The following is a 6,659-nucleotide window of genomic DNA, read 5'->3' on the forward strand; positions in this document are numbered from 1 at the left end:
CCGGCACTCCCTAGTGAGATGACCCCAGTACCTCAGTTGAAAATGCAGAAATCACCGGTCTTCTGTGTCGCTCGCGCTGGGAGTTGGAGACTGGAGCTGTTCCTATTCGGCCATCTTGCTCCGCCCGAGCAGTCAAATCTTAAAGTTCCAAAATGATCTCCTTTAACTCCACATCTTGCATCCAGGTCACACTGATGCATGAGGTGGGTTCCCATGGTCTTGGGCAGCTCCACTCCTATGGCTTTGCAGGATACAGCCTCCCTCCTAGCTGCTTTCATGTGCTGGCATTGAGTGCCTGTGGCTTTTCTAGGTGCATGGTGCAACCTGTTGGTAGATCTACCATTCTGGGGTCTGGAGGACAGTGACCCACTTCTCACAGCTCCACCAGGCAGTGCCTCAGTAGGGACTCTTTGTGGGGACTCCAACCCCACATTTCCCTTCTGCATTACTCTAGCAGAGGTTCTCCATGAGGGCCCCACTCCTGCAGCAAACTTTTGCCTGGGCGTTCAGGCATTTCCATACATCTTCTGAAACCTGGCAGAGGTTCTGAAACCTGGGCAGAGGTTCCCAAACCTCCATTCTTGACTTCTGTGCACCCACAGACCCAATACCACATGGAAACTGCCAAGGCTTGGGGCTTGCACCCTCTGAAGCCATGGCCTGAGCTCTATGTTGGCCCCTTCCAACCATGGCTGGAGCAGCTGGGACACATGCCACCAAGTCCCTCGACTGCACACAGCAGGAAACTCTGGGCCTAGCCCATAAAACCACTTTGTACTCCTGGGCCTCCATGCCTGTGATGGGAGGGGCTGCCATGAAGGTCTCTGACATGGCCAGAAGAGATTTTCCCCATGGTCTTGGGGATTAACATCAGGCTTTTTGCTACTTGTGCAAATTTCTACAACCGGCTTGATTTTCTCCCCAGAAAAAATTTTTTTTCTATTGCATAATCAGGCTGCAAATTTTCCAAACTTTTACGCTCTGCTTCCCTTATTAAACTGAACACTTTTAACAGTACCCAACTCACCTCTTGAATTCTTTGCTGCTTAGAAATTTTTTCTGCCAGATGCCCTAAATCATCTCTCTCAAGTTGAAAGTTCCACAAATCTTTAGGGCAGTGGCAAAATGCGGCCAGTCTCTTTGCTAAAATATAGCAAGAGTCACCTTTGATCCAGTTCCCAACAAGTTCCTTATCTCCATCTGAGACCACCTCAGCCTGGACCTTACTGTTCATATCACTATTGGCATTTTTATTAAAGCCATTCAACAAGTCTCTAGGAAGCTCCAAACTTTCCCACATTTTCCTGTCTTCTTCTGAGCTCTCCAAACTGTTCCAACCTCTGCCTGTTACCCAGTTCAAAAGTTGCTTCCACATTTTTGGATATCTTTTCAGCAACTCCACTGGTACCAATTTACTGTATTAGTCCGTGTTCATGCTGTTGACATACCCAAGACTGGGTAATTTACAAAAGAAAGAGATTTAATTGGACTTACAGTTCCACATGGCTGGGGCAGCCTCACAATCATGGCAGAAAGCAAGGAGGAGCAGGTCACATCTTATGTAAATGGCAGCAGGCAAAGAGAGAGCTGTGCGGGGGAACGCCCCTTTTTAAAACCATCAGATCTCGTGAAACTCATTCACTATCACGAGAACAGCATGGGAAGGACCTGACCCCATGATTCAATCACCTCCCACCGGGTCCCTCCCAAAATACGTGGGAATTCAAGATGGAGATCTGGGCAGGGACAAAGCCAAACCATACAACAACCTTTCTTTAGACAGCCAGGTCATAAATATACTGTAACCCCTAGATCCTAGTATCAGAAAGAAAAAAAAAAGAGTGATTTTATCATCTTACGGTTTTTGCAAAAGGTTCTCTAGAATGCAATGTTCCTAGAGTTTGTTCATGTTTATAAAAGCTGTTGGTGGACCTAAAACTTCAACTACATCTTGGTATATAGGTTTCTCTTTAGAATATTATCATTTGGTATTACATGTTGCTGTGGAAAAAAACTGAGGACAGTCTATGTTTTCTTTTTCTTCTTCTTCTTCTTCTTCTTCTTCTTCTTCTTCTTCTTCTTCTTCTTCTTCTTCTTCTTCTTCTTCTTTCTTCTTCTTCTTCTTCTTCTTCTTTCTTCTTCTTCTTTCTTCTTCTTCTTTAGATCAATGGTTCTTAAAAGTATGACCCCTGGATTAGCAACATCAATACCACCTGAGAATTTGTTAATATGCAAATTCTCAAGTCCATTTTATAGCTACAGAATTAGAAATTCCGAGTATAAAGTTGAGTAGGCTGTTTTACCAGTACATCCAGGTACTTCTCATGCACACTAAAGTGTGATAACTAATTAAATATTTACCTTTTCTGCCTGAGTGCTTGAAGAAGTTTTGCCTTGAAATTCAATAACCTAATCCAGGATATAACTGAGAACTCTTTATCAAAATTTTCTATATTCATCTTTCAATGTGTACTCTAGCTAGCAAAGGATGCAGAGTGAACAAATGAATCACTTGGCTTTTACGACTGGATGACCATACATTTTCCCAACATGTTTATTACTAGTGCCTCCTTTACTCTCAAAATTGTTCTAGTTGGATTGATCAATTATATGGTCACCCTACTTATGACCAGTGATTCCAGTGATTTTCAAAATATGTATGGCTGATCAACATGCTGGGGGATTCTGTGGAAGCCCTGATAAGAGAATTAGAGGAGAGTCCCATGGCATTTTGGGGCAAAATCGTGCCTAATTTGAAAATTAATTACCCTCATTTTGAGAGATCGCTTTTGGCTTGCTATTGGGCCATAGTAGAGACTGAACACCTACTTGACTGTATGACAGTAGGACAATCAAGTCAGTTCCCCACATGAATTTGATGCTGTATCTATCACCATAGAGTCTGGCATGGTAGCAACACACCTCCAGCATGTGGTGTATTGATCTTGAACAGGTCCTAAAGTTAAGAGTAAATTGGATGAGCAGGTAGCTATCACTCCTGGTGTGCCTACTCCCATCACACTGCCATCTTACTCTCATCTATACCTGAGCCACATGGAGTGTTCTCCATGATCAGTTGATTGAAAAAGAAAAACATATGAAGCTAGTTTATAAATGGTTCTCCATGAAAACTGGAGATAAACTTCTGCAATGCAGCAGCCCCACCAAGGGGTGGAATGCCTTCCAGTGGGCATAATTTTAAGCAGGCTATCTCACTACCCATTTTGCCTAAAAGAGAGATGCCCCAAGGAACAGATCTATAGTAATGCAGGAATTGGGGCTAATGATTGGCAGGTCAGGGATACAAAAGGAGTAAGATATAAGGATTTATAACAAGTTGGCCTGAAGAAACAGATATGTGAAGGGATCTCTTAGAGTAAAGTCAGAGTGTGAGAATATTTGTGTCCTATGTAAATATCACCAAATGACTTTTATTGCAGAGAAAACATTCTTTACCCAGGTAAATTTCCACATTCAGGGCTCTATGATCAATTATTCAATGACAAAGATTCCTGTGGGTCAAATCATTATAATTACCCTACCAGCCTTTCTCCTATTAAAATAAGCAGGCCTAATTGTCTCTGGTAATTTGGTGTAATTCATTAGTCTCTGCAACCTTGAGATGTCATCATTCTTATTGAAATCAGAGAGACTATTTCAATATCAGTATTTTCCAACTTCATCTCTGGCATGCAGAAATCAGCCGCAATGGTGCCTTTCAAATATGTTGGTACTACCTTCATTTTTGCTTTTCTCTGTACTCTTATTGAAACCGACTTTGCAAAATCATGACAGTAAGATAAATTTGACATCGTTGACTCCATCTTGCTTCTGATCTCCAAGCTGTCCTTGGTCATTGCTGGGCATAGGCCAAGCTAACTTTGGAAATAATTTATAGTTTTACCTGAAAGCAAAGATGATAACAGTTCTTTCCAAAACTAAACTGCCTTTATAAAAGTAATGAAAAGCCAGAAGGTTAGGATTGTGAAAGGGGTCTGAATTCTGAAAAGATAGGCATAGTTTCTGTAATTCCTTACTGCTCAGGGGTCATGTAGCCAGAAGTCACAAAACTTGTGACTTTCCCAACTGTTCCTGTAAGTAATATCACTATTATACAACCTAAGATTGTTTTCTTAAGATGCTTTTCAGACTGATACCACCTGGATACTTGATTTATGACTCAGTGGATCCTATTGCCCCAAACAGAGGCAGACTTAGCACATGAAGATTGTTTTCCATACCCCTATTGTTGTACCTGAGAGAGTCAAAGAGAAACGCCACACTATGAGACAAATTCAGGAGTCCTTTATTTGCCAGCGACCAAGAGATGGCTAGCACTCAAAATTCTCTCAGCCCCAAAGAAGGGGCTTGATTTTCTTTTATGCTTCGATTTAGAGAGAGGAGGGGGAGTTTAATTGCAGCAATTCTACAGAAGTAAAAACATGCAAAAAGTTAAAAAGGACAAATGGTTACAAGGAAACAAACAGTTCCAGGTGCAGGGGCTGTAAATCTATCACAAGGCAATAGGTATGGGGGGCTTTGCCGATACAAACGCTGATATGGCATATCAAAGAGATATGGTATTATCTCTTGAGCAAAATCCTGGGAACTTCATACATTGCTTGTTTCAATACCTAATCAGTTAATTGAACTCTTTGATATGCTGAGAGTCAGCTTACACAAGTTAACTCCTTGAGGAAGGGGGTGGGTAAGGAGTCTTTGATGTCTTGTAAATGAAGGAGCCAAATGGAGGAGCCAAATGGAGGTTTTCTCAGCTAAAGGAGAGCCCATTCATGTGGAAACAAGGTTAGGTAGTTAAGGGAGACTCTAAAAACAAGGTTAGGTATTACACTATAATTTCATCCTCAACCAATCAGCAGCACCCATTCCCTAGACCCCTGCCCACCAAATTGTCCATAAAGTCCCTAACCTCTAAGTCTTTGGGGAGACTGATTTGAGTGATACATTTGTTCTCCCAGGTCAGGCAGCCTCACATCAGTTAAACTCTTTCTGTTCTTCAATGCTGTGGTCTCATTGGATTGATTTTTGTCTGTTCAGTGGGCAAGAAGAACCCATTGGGTGATTACATTATGACAGGTATGTCTTCAGGGCTGGAATGGCTGAATGAGTAACACAAAACAAATTCACTTTAACATTCTGATAAAAGAAAAATAGCTCAGGGCAATGGCAAAATTTAGCAGGCCCAGAGAAACACTGGTACGGGACTTTAGTCATATCCTTTACCCATGTCCAAAGGCAATTACTTAAAGACATTTTGTTCCTGATAGCTGCCTCACTCATTATCTTAAGGTTCCTGGAATTTGTGATACAAAGAATAGTGTATAGCCAATTAATAGCTTGTGTTGTTTTAAGGTAAATTCTTTGTAAAGAACTCAGGAACTGTCTCTTCTTTTTTTCTTAAAAACCTACTTATAACTGCTGTGAATCAGAGTGTATATTCAGGGCAACTTGAATCTGTGCTCCCTGGTGGCCAGCCACAAGTTTTAGGCCCAAATAAACTCTCTACTTAATCATATTTTCTGATTCTAGTTATTTAAGATTGACAATTCTTATCTCCCTAAATCTTTCTTTCTTTCTCTACAAGGGATTTCTGAAGTCTCAACTCAACACAGGCCAAAGTGAATATAATTTTCAGTCTACCAACAAAAAACAAAAGAAAAAAAAAGAGAAAGAGAGAGAGAACTCCTCCAACTGTGTGTGTTAGACATTGAATGCAGAATCATAAGTGCACCTATATAATAATTTCAACCTAATGTAACCACCTCATGGGTTCTTTGTGCCCACTGCGCAGGCAGAGCCAATTCACTGAAAACATGGCATTGCAATAAATAAAGAGTTTAATTGACATGAGGCCAGCCATGCCACATAAGAGATGGAGTTATTATTCAAATCAATCTCCTGGAAAATTCAGAGGCTAGAGTCTTTCCAAGGATAGTATGATGGGCCCAGGAGTCTGAGTGGGGCCACAGAAGTGGTTTGACAAGTGCCGGTGGAACCGCTGGTCATCAGAAATGCAAAAACCTGAAAAGACATCTCAAAAGGCCAATGTTAGGCTCTGTAATAGTGATGTTATCTGCAGGAATAATTGGGGAAGTTGCAAGTCTTGTGACTTCTGGAGTAATGGCTGCTAATCCACACATTAGTAGAATTCAGGCTCCTCTTATTGTCCTAACCTGATGGCCTTTCATTAGCTTTAAAAAGGTGATTTAGCTCTGGAGAAGGGCTATTATTATTTAAACTGTAAACTAAATATTTCCCAAAATTAGCTTGGTCCAAGCCCAAGAATGATTAACCCTTTTCCCCTTTAAAGAAAAGAAGTACAGCTCACTACCAGCACTCATTTAATTCTACATCAACACGCTCTTTGAGGTTGAAGCAAATTTGATGGATTTTCAATGTGACAAATAAAATATAAAGACAGTTTTTAGAGTTATTTCTAAACAGAACTAACATCAGAATCATTTGAATCATAAGAATAATCTATTATAAGATTTTCTTATAATAATCTATTATAAGAAAAATCGGATTCATCAAATGAATCTTCAGCTGACAACTATTCAAGAACGATGTTAACATCATGCATAGGAATGCTACATTTTCTAGAATTTGACATTTTCAGCAATCACGAATTACTCTAT

The sequence above is a fragment of the Colobus angolensis genome, unplaced genomic scaffold (genome assembly GCF_000951035.1).
Source record: "Colobus angolensis palliatus isolate OR3802 unplaced genomic scaffold, Cang.pa_1.0 Scaffold31, whole genome shotgun sequence".
In the NCBI taxonomy this organism is placed as follows: domain Eukaryota; kingdom Metazoa; phylum Chordata; class Mammalia; order Primates; family Cercopithecidae; genus Colobus; species Colobus angolensis.